Here is an 18,135-nt window from a genome sequence, read left to right as displayed (position 1 = left end):
AATATTTTAGCCATGAAAAAACACTTGTGCCCTGTCTTTATGGCCGATTTCTACCTCTCTTTGGTCCCCTATTTCGTGCGCAGCGAACACGCAAAGCAAAGCAAACAAGCACCAAAAATTCGCAAATATGAATTCGCATGCACACAGCATGATATCGCCTTCTCGCTCTGGCACACGTTTGTATGGACTGCGTGTGTTTGTATAGCTTGCTTGTTCTAAGCTAACCCATACAAAGGTAGATCGAAACAAGGTCAAATGCAGTTATTTGCTCAAAAACAAGACAAAAAGCGGATCAACTGTTTATTGCTTGCTTTTTTCGCTCTCTTTTTTCGTTATTTTTTTTGCCTTTTTTCGCACTGCATCTGTGAGCGTGAGTGTGTTTGGCTACTTTTTGATTTATCTTTTCCGTTTTGGTTGTGTTGTTGTTTTTGTTGGTCTGCAGCCTGCGACTGCGCCGACAACTTTGCTTGATTTTTTTTCGTTTCGCTTCTTTATTCCTTTGCCTTTTTCAAGGATATTCGGCGCCATTTCTTGTCTTTTGTATTCGTATTCTGCGCGTGTGAGAACAACAAACTTTTGGGTTAGTCAGTCAAAGGAATTCCAGGAATTAGTCGCGCATGCATAAAAGGTGAGAATAATTCTCTGGAGATCTCCGCGAACTCGGATCTTAGCAAATGGGAGAGTGTGTGTGCGAGTGTGTGGTGAAGTGTTTGGCAGTGAATACGAAATTGAGCGAATTGAATAAAATGTGAGTCAATTAAGCAATTAATGCACATGATGTATGCAAAACGATGGGAACCTATTGCGCTGCGATCACCACGATTATGTGGGAATATTTAGCAAGGAAGTAGAAGATGGAACACTAATCTGACTGTTTTGCTGTAATGTCCAACGTAGGGCGCCAATATTATTATGCCCCCCGTTGGGCGCCAAGTTTAATGCAAAGATCACTATATGGAAAATTTCAAGGATGGCAGATCATTTTATGTACACAGCCAGCGAGTAATGAGTATTATAAAAACACAACACCTGCTTATTCTTTGAATGTATAAATGCAAAACTTCTTCGCTACTTCCAACTCTAGTCGAATTCGCGCACTCACAGAACGACAATGCACACACGAAGTCAACTAAAATAAAATACAGCGGGTATTCAGTGTATTCAAGGCGGATCTATGTGTGGAACTGACGTCGAACACCCCCGACGCCACCCGACAAAAATTCCCTGTCAAACAAATTATTTACTTTGTACGCCAAACCCAGAAAGCCAGGCGAAGGAAAAATAAAGAACGCATTTCGGGGCTCCACCCCTCTCTGTCGCACACTGCCACCCATCTCGCTCCCTCTCACGCGGTCTGCATGTGGAGATCTCCACCGACTGGCACAAATATATGGAGAGAACAGCGCATTTGCTGTTATTCATCAGTGACCTTGGTTGCAATCTTTGAGTGTATTTGTTTGCTCGCCAAATTGAGTTTTTTTCGCGATTTTTTGGGTATTTTTGCTTGCGCATTTCAAGTTTCACGTATATGAAGCCGAAAGCAACAACCATTTGTTGCTCTTTTTGGCATTTTAAGTTGTACCAAGAAGCAGATATTTAACAGTTGCGATAAACAAACTGCAACTGGACAACAAAAACGGAACGAATGAGTTTCGCACAAAACATTAGTCACACGCCACATGGGATGAGTGGAAACTTACTGCAAAATCAAGTGCAGCTTAGTCAAAATATTTGCCCAAACAATTCGCACTGAAAAAATTCAAGATAAAAACAAATTGTTCCCTTTGACATTGACGGACACGCGCAAAAACTAGCAAGAAAGAAACTAACAGCACTTCGCCAGTCTTTTTGCATTGAAAGAAAGCCGAGAAAACGGGGAAGCAAGCAGCGGAAAAAGTATTTGAAACAGACACAACAACAATTCGCTGGCACTGCACACAAGTGTCCCAGTTCCACGAATCTCTCATTCCACGCTGCTTCCACAAAAAAGGCGCATAAAAAACAGAGGCGGGTAAATAATAATGCTAATACATAATAATAAGAGGCGAGAGCTGCAAAAAAAAGACAAACAGTTAGACCGCAGATACGAGAGCGAGCGCGGATACAGATACAAAGGCAGATAGGGATACAATGGCAGAGATACAGATACATTTGCCAACTTAGTAGAGCACTTAGTCTGGCCCGTAAATTAGAGGATCTTACATTTTGAATTTAATACTATTTTTTCATAATTTAATTTAACATCTATTTGGGGACTTGCATTCTAAATTATTTATTTACCCCTTCTGAGAACAGTATTGGTGTTGGTATATATATTTATTTGCTCTATTATGTCATTTTATTCGCCTCTTTATTTATCCGCAATTCATTTGACTTCATCTGATGACGTCGAATTTGTTGCTGGGTATTTGTTTATTTACGGAAGCGTTAAGAATTTGTTATTGTCTTGATTGCCTCTACGATATTTGACATTTAATAATGAATGCATTGGCTGATTTTAATTGATACTGGTTAGATAGATACTAAGTTTTAGCAAATAATATATATTTTCTATTATTCTGAGCAGGTATAAACTACATTCTGTGCAATAAATCTGGCGCGTGTTTAAAAACTCATATTTTATCCAATTAAACCTGGCCATGCTAGACTAATTAAAAGTCGCCAAATGACAAGCCGCCATTCAAAATGGAGCTCAACTTTGTGCTCTCTCATTGGCGGTGCAAACCACCAACTTTTTGCACATGCATTATCCACTTATTCTCGCCGATCTCCAATCCCCAGACTTATATATGGAAATATATTCGCATGTACTCGGGGTTATTTTTAGCCGCTATTCAGTTGCCGCCACGATTGTTGTCACGATTATCTTTTTTCCACCCATTTTTTGTCTCGCCGATTATCTCATTAAAACACATTTTGTGTGCATTCAATGTTCTTTTGCGCAGTTAACCCCTTCGCGAAATCCCCCTTGCGAAAATACGAGTTACTTCTATCATTTGTTATTGCAGTTTCAGCGCTTCAAAGTCGAACATATGTATATATTTAAGCTGACTTTGAGCCAGCTGACATTCACAAGCGGACACAGAAAAAATAATAAAATGCGAGTATCAAATTAATTGCACTATGCCAGCGACTTGATAATTATTAGTATTTAATTCTGTTTGCACTTTTCTGCTAAGATATTTCTGAATAGTCTTTAAAATTACCATGGAATCCAATAAATGTTAAACGAGATAATTTTACAACAGCAGAGGCCATAAAACGTTAAACATTGTCGACGACGGTCTTCGATGTCTTCATTTTCATTTTTCAAGTTCAAGTTCAAGATAAATTTGATTTCATTTCACTTTTTTCGGTTTTTTCTTTCTCCGTCCGCCTTTTCTTTTCTTTTATTTTACTTTTTACATGACTCACAGACACAGATACTCAGAGGTTTCTCACACTTTGTGTGTGTGTGTGCGTATCTGGGTTTTGCATAAAATTATTTTCATTCACATAAAAGCGAGTGGCACAAAGGAGAGGAAGAGTTTTCTTTAAATTTATGGATGTTGTCAAAAGATTAACGCTTTGAAGGTCAGAATTTGTGTGCAAAACAGTGGTTACTTGGATCAATATGAGGAAAATACACGAAAAGCCAAAAAAGTTTCATAGACAGTTGATGTTATGTTATATTTGATAATTTTCGAGCCAGCATTAATCATATTTAAAAGTAATGGCAGAAATATCCGAGCAACTTTCATCGAAACCAAGCCCCCGCATTAAAGTCCGTATATTTTTATCGTGACCATTACACATCGCCCACCCAAATAATGAAATAAATTCGAAACAAAACAACCTTATTAATTTACCCACAAAATGTCAAATGATTATGAAAGCAATTGAAATCCCACAAATAATAAAACAAAGACAAACGGGTGAAAGAGGTTGGAAGAAATTGAATTTCTTTTGCACTTCCAGACGCCCACAAGTCGCAACAAAAAGAGGTTGACTACATTATGTACGTATGTACATATGAATGTATGTATGTATGTATCTATACATCAAATTGTTCCAGACAGCGTTTGTCACGACAAAAGGCGGTGCGGAGTGATACGAAAAATACAAAGAACGAACGTCGCATGCAATTTAGTGCAAAAAATGTGTTTTGTCCCATGACTTTTACTTTTATTTCAGCTTGTCTACACATTCTGTACACTCTGTACATATTATTCTTTCTGTTCGGTTGCGTGCAACTTGGAGCTGCGACAATCCGCGACTCGAGACTCGAACTCGGACTGGGTCGGAATGGCAATAGGAATAGGATGGGCAATGGGAGCGGGAGTGGGTGGGGGGTTAAACTCGCGGCCAAAACGAAAGCGAAAGTTATGACATTTTGGCAGCCAAGTCGAAAGTGTTTAGCGTAGTGGCTGTGTGTGGGTGGCACACTGCCCCCAAACGCACCTTTCTTTTCCCCTTTTCAGGTGGATTGTCTTGAGATTCGTATCTGCAAATTGCAGGTGGCATAACCAAAACTAAAATTAGGCATCTTCGTTTACTAAAACCCCTTTAAATTTAATTTCCCTACCCCTAAGATGTGCATTGCATTCAGCCAACATGTTCTATGACTTTCTATTCTATTGGTGATTTATTGCTTTTCCTTAGCTTCCGACCTTTTTCCCATTTTCCCTTGGCCAGTGCAGCAAATCACACAAATTAACTAGAGAAAACTGCCGCAGGACAACATAGAAATCCTAATGAAAAATTGTTGGCAAAAAAAGGAGATAAGAAATTTCATTTGAGTTCAAGTTGTGCGAGCCCCAGAAAACAAAAAACTCGGCGAAAAGGAGCAAAATGAACCCCAACAGCCATTGACAAGGATGATGTCCCGGCAATAAATTGCTCAAATACAGAAAACGGGGGGATGGTTAGGAAAATGCAGGCAAATTATAGCCACAACCGGGCTGAATGTGTCAAGCCAAGAAACTTTGGCCGTAGTAAAATGCTGAAAACAGAGAAATACTATGAAATACTACAGCGGAAAATGGTGCAGGGGGTTGTAGGTTGTAGTGCAGGCTGAAATGAATTTTCACTCATTTCCTTATCGTCTGTGATTTCCTTGCCAGACTTTTCGGCCAGACGCAGACAAGCCAAATGAATTCTCTCTATGCAGGCAAACACACCATACACCACACACCACCCACCACACCACATACCACACAACCCCCTGCGAAACCCGTTTGCCACCCCCTTTTCCACCCGCTGTCTGTCGCATTGTCTGCAGGCGGCGCACAAAAAATGCATTCTGTTGCCTGGAAAAAAGTTTTTCCCCGGACGGAATGGGAATGAAAGAGGAGCAGCCGAACGAAAAACGGAGGCAAAAAAGGAAAATCAATGAGCAACAACATTGCACGAGGGTTGTATCCCCTGCAACGTCATCATCATCCTCACCACCACCGCCAACATCATCATCATCGTGCTGATGACGATGGGGCAGCATCAGGAGCTTGGGCTGTCATCATTATGAAACATACAACAACCCTCGACTGCAGCACACTTGGCCCAAAAAGGGGGGTGTGCAACCCCCAAGCAAAGTGCAGAGCACACAAAGCCCCCATCCACCCACTCTCTCTCTCTCTCGCTGCCTCTGACTCTCCAGCTCACTCTCTCTGCTGTCCTGCTCTCTCTGTCTCTCCCCTGCAGGAGCCCACAAAAAAGGAGCAGCACGAACTTTCACTTTTTTGCACGAGGACGGAGGAAATCCAAAGAAAGGTGAGGGGGGGATGGGGCGCCGTCATGCGGCATTTCATTTATAGTCGGTTAGTGCAATGCGCCAAAAAGCAGACAACACATATGTACACATATACGCCATAAAGCAGAGACAGAACGCGAGAAAGAGTAGGGAAATCGTGGGCAGAACGAGACGGAGACAGCAGGAGCGAGGGAGAGGGAGGGAACAACTGCAGTTGCAACCCTTTTTCAGCACGATGCAGCAATAATTCTCAAACAACAAATGGAAAAAAGACGACCGAAACTCGTTTCTAGCCAAAATGCAAGTCTGCATGAGCGAAACTTTGGAAAAGCGAGAAGAAAATGGGAGTGTGAGGTCGCTCGGTGGGGGGTGGGAAAAGTGCCGCAGAGGGTTGGAACAAACTCCAGAGCTTGGGAAAACTTTTGCAGCTGACTTTGGCAATTTCCATTGCAGGCTACGTGCACGAGTGTAGATAAAAATATTTTAATTTATTTCACATTCGTCGATTGCAGTTGGGAGCGAGCGAGACGCGCCACAGAGTGAGTGAGGCGGATAGAGAGCGAAGAGGTAAGGGAGGCAGACTATCACCACCCCCTTTTTGCATACACACTGCACATTGGCTTTTTCCTTGATTTTCCCCCGGCTTTCCCATACATCTCCACACATATGCTGTCGAGTCTGGGTTTTCCCATTTTAATTTCCTTTTTTGCCTGCATTTGTCGCATGCAGCTTTTCACAGACCCCCTTCCGCCCACTCGTTTTTCATTTTATTTATCTTTGATAAAAGGTTTTAGTTTTCCGTCTGTGCGAGTTTGGGCATCCATCAATGGTGATTCAGTATAAAAGGGCTTTTTTGTTTCAAGAGTTCTGGCAAACGTATTGAATATATAAGGGATATCAATAGGTTTTCAAAGGGTTTGATCGAGTGAATAGCAGTTTCGACCACTCCAATGCACCAAGTGCAGCTGCAGTGAAGAGAATATATATGGAAATTCATTAAAATCATAAAAGTTGCAACAATATTTTAATTTTAAGCGGTCAGCTACACTTTCCCCATTTTAAGCTTTTACCACACCATCTCTCATCAAAATTAATATGCAATCCCATTCGAAATTCCATTTGTGGACTGAATCCCCTTTGGCAAAGATAAAACGCAAATAGACTTTAGTTTTGCGATAGATAAAAATACAGACTGACATGTGGATTTTCCATTTAGATTTCCATTCACGCTTGACGGCACTTTTTCGTGGGCACAGCACAGCCAACTGCAATTTAATCCCCGAAAGGCTAAATTCGGAATTCCCCCATTGCATTGATGATTTATTTATGCAGCGGAGCAAACGAAAACACAAAGGGTAAAAATTGATTTCTGCACACTGCAAATTTATCGCTAAAAAATTTATTTATCAACAAAACTTTGGCGCAACTGACAAAGCAAATAAAGTGCCCCCCGAATTTTCCCCGATGGTCCGAAAAGTATTAATGGAATATTGCCGAAAATTCTGCAGAAAAGCGCATGCAAACAAGCAGAGCAGACACAAGCAAAAACATCCTTTACCCACACTCATACTCATACACATGTAAGCTGAGAAAATAGACAAACAAAAACTTTCAAAGGGGAAATCCAACACCAAAAAATGGGAATTAAGTCTTGCTCGTTTTATTATTTTATGCTGCTGCTGCAGTTTGCTGATTGTTTATCTAACGGGGGACGGGCAAAGGGGCGTACAACTGCAGTATTTTCCGCCACGCCCCAAAAACCAGAGGAAATGAAGTTCTGAGCCAACAACACACACGTGCACAGAGTGTGTTGGAAAAGCGTTGAAAAATCGAAATTACATTAGAGCAGGAGCGAGAACGGAAATGGACAAAAAGTGTGCATAGGCAGAACTGGAATATGTAGTCAGATGGACCCAAGAGATAAATTCGCATAGAGAAAGGTCCAAAAAGCCAGATTAATGAATGGCCAATGTCCATGGAAGCTGATAAAACAAAATAGCAAGACTAGATCCAACTGCAGAATGCAAATGAAAAGCATTGGGAATTGAAAATCACTGAGTTTGATTGAAAGCAAAAAGGAAAGCGGTTCATAAAACCATAATTTAACATTTAGATTTCGTGAGATTTTTAACATTAATTCAGTTCTGAGCAGTATACATAAATCAGGTCTATACCATTTGAAAATTTCGCCTAGTGGAATGCAACGAGCATTCTCAGCAAAAGCCAGCATTTAAAACATTCTCTATAAACAATTTGCAGAAGTTTTCCTCGGCCAACTCCTCAGCACATGCACCGCCAGTTTTCCGACCCCAGAAGTGGGTGGTTCCGAGTGGCTGCAGTGGTGCATGTGGTGGGTGGTGGCCACCGCCATGCGGGCGGTGCACAGAGGAAAACCCCAACAAACGGAGGCTCGGACTAGGGTCGTGTCTAAATTAAACTTCATCATCGCCACGGCAGAAAACAAAAGGAAAAGCGGGTTTGGCCGGGAGTTTGGTTGGGAATTTTTGTAAAAATTGCATAGCTTTCTGCGCCCAACCCCAACCCCCTCTTTATATGTGGAGTAGTGCCTTCTCTTTCGCTTTTACGCTAGCGTGGCCTGCAGAAATTGGCAGCAAAAATATAAAATGGGAAAGGCGCAAAAAAGAAATCAGAAATTATTGTAGATTGCAGAGGTCCTGGCCGCTAGGACTCCAGTGCTCCGGAGCTCTAGGTCCTGGCACCCAAAGTCTGACCAGCATGCAACCACCCAAAAAGTGGGAGGCTCCACCCCCACTGCCGCCCATTCCAGTGGGCTGGCGAAAAAGAGAGCAAGTGAAGTGCATAAATGGATTTTATAACGTTCCCAGAGCCTGGGCTAAAGTAAATTTATGCTTTTTAATGCAATTGCAGGACGAGCAGACCGTAAGTGGGTGGTGGTGCAAGGATGGTGGGCCCGCCATGCTCCGTTGGTCCGGGCTAAAAGCATTCGACCAGTTGAGCTCCTCGTTTCTGGCCACCCAGAAATAATGAAAAAAATACAAAAAAAAATCTAAGGGAGAAAAAGAGCTGGGATCCCCTTTCTGCAAATGGTTGCAACGCTCGGATGTCGTCGACTACGTCGCCATCGGCCAGACAAAGTGACATTTGTCGTTAATTGCAAAATTTATGGTCAGGAATCCCGGAGAAAGGCGGGCCGAGGGGTGGTTGAGGAAAACCCCGGCAAATGGAAAATGCCTCAAGGGGTGCTGGACTTAAATGCAAAACAAATGCGACAGAAAAAATAAGTGCGCCATGGAAATGAGGAATTTTTTATGCAATTACTTCGTGGGAGCAACTTACGCTATACACCACAACGGCCTAATTAGTTCGAACAAAGGCGCCAGTGCTTACCTGCAAAAAATAGAGAAAACAGTGAATTAAAGTACGAACTAATTAGGCAAAATTGAGATATTCTATTTGGAACTTAATCGTGACCGTCAAAAACAGATGTATCTATCATACTTATTTAAAAGATCCTATGGATTTTGTATTTTATTCTATCAGTGCAACTCAGAGCGCCCATAGCAACTGTTTTTTCAACATACACTTCTAATGAACCCGGTTGATTCAGCCAGTGGAAAGAAGCTAAAAAGAAAATAATAGAGGTGGAGAAACCATCACATGCGACGTTGCCCTGGCTGCATTTCGCCTTAATTAGTGTGGGTAACTAGGTGGCCCGTCGGTTGTGATGGCCCCAACACCTCGACCCTAAACCCCGCCCCCTCCCTTTTTTTTGGGGCTGTCTATCAGCCGTGCAGCCATGTGTGCAGTTAACCCTTTTTGGGCCCATCCACTGACATCGAGTGCACTTCAAAGTAGCAATTCAATTTCATGGTTGCGCCCCCTTCTTTACAACTCACAAAAACGAGGAAAAAAACTACTCTTTTTCGTGGCTTGTTCCTGTGTAAATCACGTCCATAAAAATGTTGCACTCGAGTTGGTGCATTTTAATTAGACTTAGGAAAGAAAAAACCCAAAAGAGACAAAGCGACTCCACGCTGCAGGCGGTCGGCCTTAAATGTGTCTTATCAGCGGTCATCGCAACGCAAATGAAACACCTTGCACAAGAGCCGAGGGAACCAGAATCACCCACGCATAACGCCGAATGAAAAAAGCCCCCGAAAAGTCTGAGAAAAACCATAAATTAAGCTTGGCATACAACATCATCATCAGCGGATGGGCAAGTGCAAGACTTGTGCAAATGCATTGTTACAATTCCGGAGGAGATTCGAGTGAGGGAGCCCCACACAAATCCCAAAAGTGTGACTTGCACCACATAGTACATCATATGAATATGAATCAACAAAGCGTATACCAAAAGACAATGTCATAGTCCTAATATGCAACTCTGTTTTTTGGGGTGGAATTCCTGCTTGACTGCACTTTATAGAGCGAGCGATTGCAATGTTGCATCCCCGGTTTCCCATGGGAACAAACTGTAGATTAATTTATTGTTTTCTAAATCTGTGGTAATAGTAACAAAGTTTTAATCCCTTGGAACTTTGACTTTACATTTTAAGTTCTATGTTTTAATTGATCCATTTATAAATTCAACAACCTGTTCGAAATTACCAACTTGACAACGAATTGCCTTCCCCATCGTTGATTATTTTCCCATGGAGCCAAGTGCATCATCAAGACCATCCAAAGTTCTGCATATCAAACGAACCAGAAAAAGCCGGAGAAGCAACAAAGAAGGAAGCACAAAAAAAACACGTCAAAAAGAGCTAACCACAAGAATGGGGAGGAAGAAAGAACGCCCTCGAAGGGCTCTAACGGTAAATGCTGCATATGTGTTCTCCGTCCCTCTTCGCTCTCTCACTCGTTCTCCCTTTTTGGTAACCCTTTTTTCGCCTTCTTTGTTCCGTCTTCCACTTGAGTTCGCTTTGTTTTAACGGAAGCTGGCGCTGTTGTTGTTTTTATGCTTTTTAATTTCCTTAACCATTTTCTTTTGTGCTTTTTGTTCCACTTCTCGCTTTTTTCCACCGCCGAGTGCACTCTTCAAGATTCGTTGGAGAAAGGGAGACGGCAAGATAGGGCGAAAACACGGAGCGAAGAGGAAGTGGCAGCATTGAAGGTGGAAACGCATCAAAACCAATGTCCCTTGTGGGGAAAAATGTCAAGTTTACCAACAAACAAACGTCTCGTGTGGCAGAGAAGTTACAGATTTTCCAGATTGCGGCAATTTGAGGGAATTATGTACGGTTGCATGTGTCTTTGAGTGTTTCTTCGGAGTGTTTGCGTGTATAATACTTGACATAATTAGCTGTTATTAAAAGGAAATTGGGGGACCAACGGTTCACCAATTAAATAATCATTTCTGTTCCGTTCTTTCGGATATTATTTCAAAAAGCGTCAGAAAGAGATGCAAAGTGTGTCACTGTTGCATTTCATTGCAGCTTAGTGGCTAGTGAGAACGGGGTATTTATTGTTATGCGATCAACATTGGTTTGGATTTCCTTTTGTTGGAGGAGGAAGTGTTTAAGCTTAAAATAATCAAAAATGTATTTGGGAAATTGGTTATTAAATGCAAATGCAAGTTCCTTGTGTAAAAGATTTGTAGGATTCTAAATCGATCGGAGAACATGTTAATCTGATCATAAGATCGACAAATTTAACCACGTTTTTTGCCAAGAACTTATTGCCTTGATCCCCAATCTATCTGTATCTCGAACTGATCATCGCAATGAAAAGCTCTAGCCTCGCTGTGCGTGGCGCCTACAAAAGCTCACAGAGTGCGTGGGGAAAGCTCCAAAGCAGTGCCCATCTCCCTCGCTCTCATTGCATTGGCCTAGGCCTACGAGTGCCGCGACCATTTTTAGACTTCCTCGTTTTGTTGCTGGATTTGCAGTGAAGCTTTTTTGATTTCATGAGTTTTTTCGGTTCGGTAGGCTGCTAGAGTCTGATATTTATTGCGCGTGAATGTCATTCGTGCGGCGGGAAAGCTCTACGCACTGCAAAAGTATGCATGTATGTATGGCTGATTTTGGGCCTATCGTAGTGTGCGTATACGCACATTTTTAATTATGCTGTGCCAGCTCAAGGTTTTTTCTATCGCTGCTGCTGTTTTATTTCGTTTCGTTTTTTTTTTTCGTAGTTTTATTTTTGTTGCTGTGCAGGCTGCCCCTTACGCACTTTGAGCCAATTAAATTGTAGGCCACGCCATATTTTTGTTTTTTTTTTTCTATTTTTTTTTTTTTTGATGCGACTTGTGAATTTTTTTGCGCTGCGTTCACCGAAAGAGGAAAGGGGACGGGTAGCTGGGGTAAGCGAGACGGAAGGGAAACGACAAGTGTGTGTACATATGTAGGCCTATGTATTCGTTTCTTCGCTGCTCTTGTACATAGCACAAACTTCCATTTGCCAGTGCTTTTTTACAATTTTGTCTATGTTTTGTTGCTTTTTTATTTATTTGTTGCGCCCTTCTGCAAGTTTCGCTGTGTGTGTGTGATCGCTTTTTGTGCGCGCTCATTCTGTTTTGGGAATTATCAGCATTTGCTTCTGGGTTGTGATGTAATAGCCTCTAAATCGACATTTCGGTCTGCCTGCAATTCTATTCAATTTTGTTCGATCTGACTTATTTTCATATATGGACTTTATATTTAAGGAGCAAAGATTTTAAAAAATTAACAAATCTTTCTAAAAGGTTTAACAGGATTTGCCCCTTTCATGACTCCCGAAATACACTAGAAAAAAAGGCAAGAAACTTTAGACATTCCAACTGTTCAATGCAGATAAAGCAAAACCCAAAATGGCGGAAAAGGGAGGTGTTGAGAGTGCGAGAGAGAAGCGGATAGAAATGCGTTTTCTATTTGTGCAAACTATTGCGGCGGCCATACTCACACACAGATACGCACGCACACAGATAAAGTTAACACCCACACACAGACATTGCTTGCATGCAAAAGTTTCGTTTTTTATTGCGTGTGGCGAAGTGGAGCAAAAGGCAACTGGCAATTAGCAACTGGGGAATGGGCAGAAAAAACCTCCGAAACTAGCGAAAAACGGTGGAGGAAACTTTGGTGGAATTGACTTTGCCAAACCCAAATAAACATTGCACATACAGCAGCGGGCGAATAAATAGTTCCAATTTATATGCACATACATCAATGATTAAAAATTCACTTCCAATGATATTTTTTCTATGTGCATAAATAAGCTTCAAAATTATCAATTTATCCATTTCCAATGATTTTTGAAAGAAAAGTTGAAACTATAAAGAACAGTGTAGACTCTTCGTATAGGCCTAAGATCTCTTTCTCTTTACTTTTTTCCTCATGAATAGTCAACATTCAAGTGCCGTGGAAACGCAGAGAGGAAAAATGTCACTTCGACTGACACTGACAGGTTTCCGGCTTGCCACGCCCCCTAGCCCCTTAATTTTTAGCCATGCCTTCTGCCAAATTTTGCAGACCCAAAGAACTACTCACTTTTTTTTTTTGATAAGCCTTAATAAAAGATCATAAAAGCGATTAATTCATATGAATTTTTATGGTCCTCGGTCTCGTGTAATTTAAATTTTCCCTCATTTTCTAAGCCCATTTCAGCAGCCCTTGAATGATAAGTACGTGTCTGGCCATAATGGTTCGTAAAATCATAAAATAATCTCCGCCCAACAACTGGCAATACTCGAGTGATACTTAGGATTAGCATGGGATTTCAACTACTGTAAGGTCGTATTTTGCCTAAAGTGTTGTCAATATGAGTTTTCAATAAATAGTTGCATTGCTTAACTTGCATTTTGTCTTCTAAATAAATAATTAAATAATTTTAAATGCAGTTTTGACCTCTTACTTGACCGTTCCTTTTTCGGCCCACTTGAAATTCTGGGCTAAACCAACTGTAGTAACAATCGGGAAAACTGACATGCTTGCAACGCTGTTGCTCGGTTTCGCCTTCTTGGTAATCGGTGGCATTAAAATTCAGGCAACTGCAGTGGCAAGTCATAAAATTGAAACAATTTGGACAGAAGAACCGAAATGCGTTCGTCTTTTGTGGTGAATAAGGGGGGTGGGGTGTTGGGGGCATATCATAGGCACTTTGCGCAAGTGCCGACAACAAGAGCAAATAAAAAGAAAACAATGAAGTCGGTTGCATTGCGTCAGTTACAACACGGCTAAGGCAAGAAGAAGAAGACGAGGGAGAGCCGCGCAGTCTGCTCCAAAGGCGAGTTATTCTTAGAAAAAACCTAACGATTGTGCAAATGCACGTGAGAAGGCGAGGAAAATGGGAAAGAGCGCACTTCCGACCGGGGAAAATGCAGCAGACGAAAACTAAGACAAAAGCGCCAGGAAAAACGCTGCACAGATAAAAAACAGTGCGTCTTCTGTAGATACTTAGCAGTTTAAATACTGATGTATCTTGTAGATATTTGAAGTATCTATAAGATTCTTTCTCTTTAGAAATATTATTTATTAATTCTCTGGAGTTTGTTTGTTAATTATTAAAATGTTTGTTGAAATTGTTTCAGGTGTAAAAGCTTTAAGCAAAACTTAGAGCAAAGACTGTTGTGCATTTAATTAAATGCGGAAGACCCCACACAACAACAACAACAACAGCGACAACAACAACGACAGAAACTGAAACAAAAACTACAACTCCAAGCGCACGCAATGCCAGACCAACCCCAACGCGTGCGAGCGGGACGGGGTGAGTGCGCGAGGGAGAGAGGGCGAGAGCGGTACAAAGAAGTACACAACGCACAAAATTTGGAACACGCTGCGTTTGCTAAGTAGGTCAAAGTGGCAGCGGCGCCGGCAGCGCAGTCGAAAAATATTGCGTGTCAACTGCGACGCATTTTTTTGTTGTGCAGCGGCAAGAAGCAGAAGTAATATGTTTTTAATTTATGCACAACCCCAAAAAGTATCTACACCCCTTTCCGTGCGCGTGTGTGTGTAGATACACATGTAGAAGTGACAAACAAGCAACTTTTGCTTTTTTCTCGCCATTAATATGCAACGCCAAGTTTTGAGTGTCATAAATCATACGCAAAGTGCGTAGACAATTTTTCTCTTGACCAAAAAATATTTTCCTTACTTTTTGCATAAATTATAATTGTAATTAGAGGCGGAGCTTCTTTTTCGAGCGGTAATTGTTTGCAAATGTTTGTGGACACTTTCTAAAAAAACATTTTTCATTTTACGCACTTTTTCGTGCGTGGGGAAACTTAAAGGGCCATTAAGAAATGCGGAGAGATGTTTGAAAAAATGACAAGTTGTGAACTTAGCATAGGTATAACAATCAAACTCACCTTAATATTCAATTGCAAATTTACGCATTAATCCAAATCCAGAATCCTCAGTTTTAAAACCGTTCACAAGTGGTAATTTTGAATTTATAAGTTTTTTTAGTTTTTCTCACTTCACTTTTTTCACTTAGGCCAAATGTTCTAGTTCTTTTTGTTGCTAATTAGTTAGGATATATACTCGAGTTGTTTTTATCAAAAATTGTTTACCAAATATTCTCCGATATAATTCGTAAGCATAGATATATGTATAGGTATATATTTTATAAATACATGTATTACGATTGGTAATTGTTATACTTGATGCTTTAATTACTTTGTTAAATGATTTTGCTTTGCTTTTATCGAAACGAAATTTTTATGCAAACTAACACACACGTTTTATCTGCTGCTTCTGTTGCGGTTGCTTTTACTGTAGTGATCACTGTAGTAGTTGCTATGGCTGCTGTTGTTGTTGTTGTGTTGCTGTGTTTAGTATTGCGTATGTCCGAACCAATAATTTTGAATAGTTTACCAATTTGGTGGCTTAAATTTTTGCGGTTTTCTGCGTTTGTTCTAAAAAGATTTCCCTCGGCTTTTCAACTGATTTTGGGCTGGTTTTTTCTGACGGTTTTGGTTTTCCTTTTGTTGCGTTAAAAATTTACATTGATTTTATTAGATTTTCATCTTAGTTGCAAATCATTTTCACGTGTGGACGTTTTGAGATAATTACAATTTGTGTATTTTATATGATGATTTGTTGCCAAAAATCGTTTTTTGTTGATTTATTTTTGTTGTGTTTAATTCAAGACCAAAACTTATGTTGCCAATTTTAGAATTTTGCGTTGTTTTTCGAAATGTTTTTGTTTTCAGTTCATTTTTAGGTTGATTTGTTGCAGTTTCGCGAAATTTGATTCAATTAAATTGATTTTGTATATTTAGATGGTTAAATGTTCTTGATTCGCATTTTGTAGCATTCGCTGGTTTTGAGGTCGTTGAATGTTTTTCTTGACTTTTCTAAAATTTGCTCGTTGAGACATTTTCACAGTGACATTTGGCTGCAAATATAAAAGCGGTTGGAAAATTGTTATTAAAAAATGTAAGTGGAATTTGGCTGATTGAAACTCAAATGTATTCGGGGATAATGTGACATGTTTTAGGTATTCATTTTCATTTTTTATATAATATAAAACTAATTTGTCACAGTTCTCCCGAATAAATTTCATTTCATTTGTGCCCAGAGTTTCTGGTTTCTTATCAGCCCGGGTTCTTGTAAGTGGAATTGGATTAATGATTTTATTATCGCAGAATATATTTCGTTTTCCCATTTTGGGACCGTAATTCCCACTTTGCTTCTGGCAAATGTCTTTTATTCTACTCAAAAGCACTTTATATGGCGTTGGGACTTGGAAATTTTGTGGAAGGGGAAACATGTGGACTTATTTGAGCAGTGAATTGTCACATTGTTTTAAGAACTTTATTTCAAAACTATTTTTAAGAAGTTTTCACATGTTTTTTGGGGTATTTCGGTAGTTGTTCAACACTTGTTCACCGTTATTCTACACTTTCCTCTCGCTTTTTGAACAAGTGTCCTGGGGATTAATTGCATTTTGCCTTCCTTCCTGCACTTCTTGCACTTTCCTCTATTCTCCCTTAATTGCTATTTCGTAGACACACACACACACATACACTGGCACTCCAAACACACAGTGCAAAAAAGGGGTTCAGTTCACTGGGATTGCGCCTTGTTTATTTTCGGGGGGAGGCGGAAAACGGGGAGGGTTGTTTATTGTTCCATGTACTCTTCGCTGTTGTTGTTGTAGTTTGCCTTTGCTTATTTTTCTATTGTTGTTGCTTGATTAAAAATGCAGACGTTTTGGTTATGCATAAAAGTCTATACTTCACTTTTTCTCAGTTTGCTTTTGCTATTCGCTTCTTTTTTAAGCTGCGTTTTGTACCGTTTGAAATTCGAGTTGCAAAGACACACACACATACATACGCCAATATTTCATGTGTGCGAGAAAACCAAGTACACACGCATAATTGCAAGGGTATTAGTAGTTCATTTTTGATTTTATGTCACTTTATTTGAGTCTTGAAATATGCCTTGCACTTAAATATGATCGATATTCACTGAAAATTACCTTTGAATTACTAGGCGAACAGCCGTTTTGCAACACTCACGACGCACTCACGCACTCTTGCCACACACATGCACACTGGACAGTTAGTTTGTGCATTTGCTTTGCTCGACGAAACACAAACAAAACGTAAATAATAATTAAAAGTGTTCAATGCCGCAAACTTTTAGCACTTTTCGCTTTTTGCACTTCATCCGCTGCAGTTCTTCCAGTTCAAAAATGTAGAGAATAACTGTTTCATCAAGCGGTTTCGACTCCGTGCTTCCTCGTTTCTGAATTTACGTGTAAAACTTGAGTTGCCTGCAGTTGCCAGGGCTGACGAGCGACGAGGCGATGCGAATTTGCGACTGCGAATGCGAATGCACAAACGCTGCTGCTGCTGCGAGCACCACCGAAACAAGCAACCGCGAAACTTCAACACGTCCGTTCAACACGGCAGTTTCTTTTTGACTGCCGATTCGTTTTCGATTCCAACAGGCGGCGAACAAGCGTGCAGTGGTGTGCGCGCGAGAGAAGGAGCGAGAGCGAGAGAGAATGAGAGAGAGCGAGCTTTTAATCCAATTGGAATGCAGGCGAGCAACTTGCAATTGTCAGATTGGACATGTCCAACAAGGATTCTGAAAAAGGATAACCGAATGTTGTTCGAAAATAGTTTACATATTTTTTGTGATTTTTAGAGCACAATTTACTCAGGCGAGTAGATGTAATGCCCGTTGCAACTGCTTTCTGCATGTCTTTTTCTGTGTGTATGCACTGCCGCCCCAGGATAAAAATTACATATATCCTCATAATCCGGGGGTGAGTTTCTCACTCTTTCTCTCACTCTCTCTTTTGCAGGCGCAATTGCATAAGGCGAAGGACATGAGGTAATTTAGAGGAGCTCCGCTCAAGTGGAAAATGTTTAGGGAAATCTCGTCCCGAAATAGCAAAAGCAAACCTTAACTTGGTCTTAACCTATTCGAACAGCGGGGGACTCCATCCAGGTGGTCTCTGAATACTAGATGCAATAGAAATAGGGTTCGCAA

At 40.7% G+C, this 18,135-nt stretch overlaps 1 protein-coding gene across 1 annotated transcript in view; it reads right to left on the bottom strand.

Moving 5' to 3' along the window:
* LOC6730592 (zinc finger protein chinmo) overlaps positions 1 to 17,592 on the bottom strand; it is a 45,653-nt gene extending 28,061 nt beyond the window's left edge. The window contains exons 1-2 of the mRNA XM_039295369.2: positions 17,114 to 17,592; positions 14,997 to 16,027 (exon numbers count right to left, since the gene is read on the bottom strand). The gene's annotated coding sequence lies outside the window, so the exon portion shown is untranslated. The remainder of the gene's footprint in view (positions 1 to 14,996; positions 16,028 to 17,113) is intronic.
* Positions 17,593 to 18,135: the final 543 nt, after the last annotated feature.

This window comes from Drosophila simulans, chromosome 2L, assembly GCF_016746395.2.
Source record: "Drosophila simulans strain w501 chromosome 2L, Prin_Dsim_3.1, whole genome shotgun sequence".
NCBI lineage: Eukaryota > Metazoa > Arthropoda > Insecta > Diptera > Drosophilidae > Drosophila > Drosophila simulans.
Note: the sequence above shows the minus strand (reverse complement) of the source record. Positions and strands in the feature narration are given on the sequence as shown.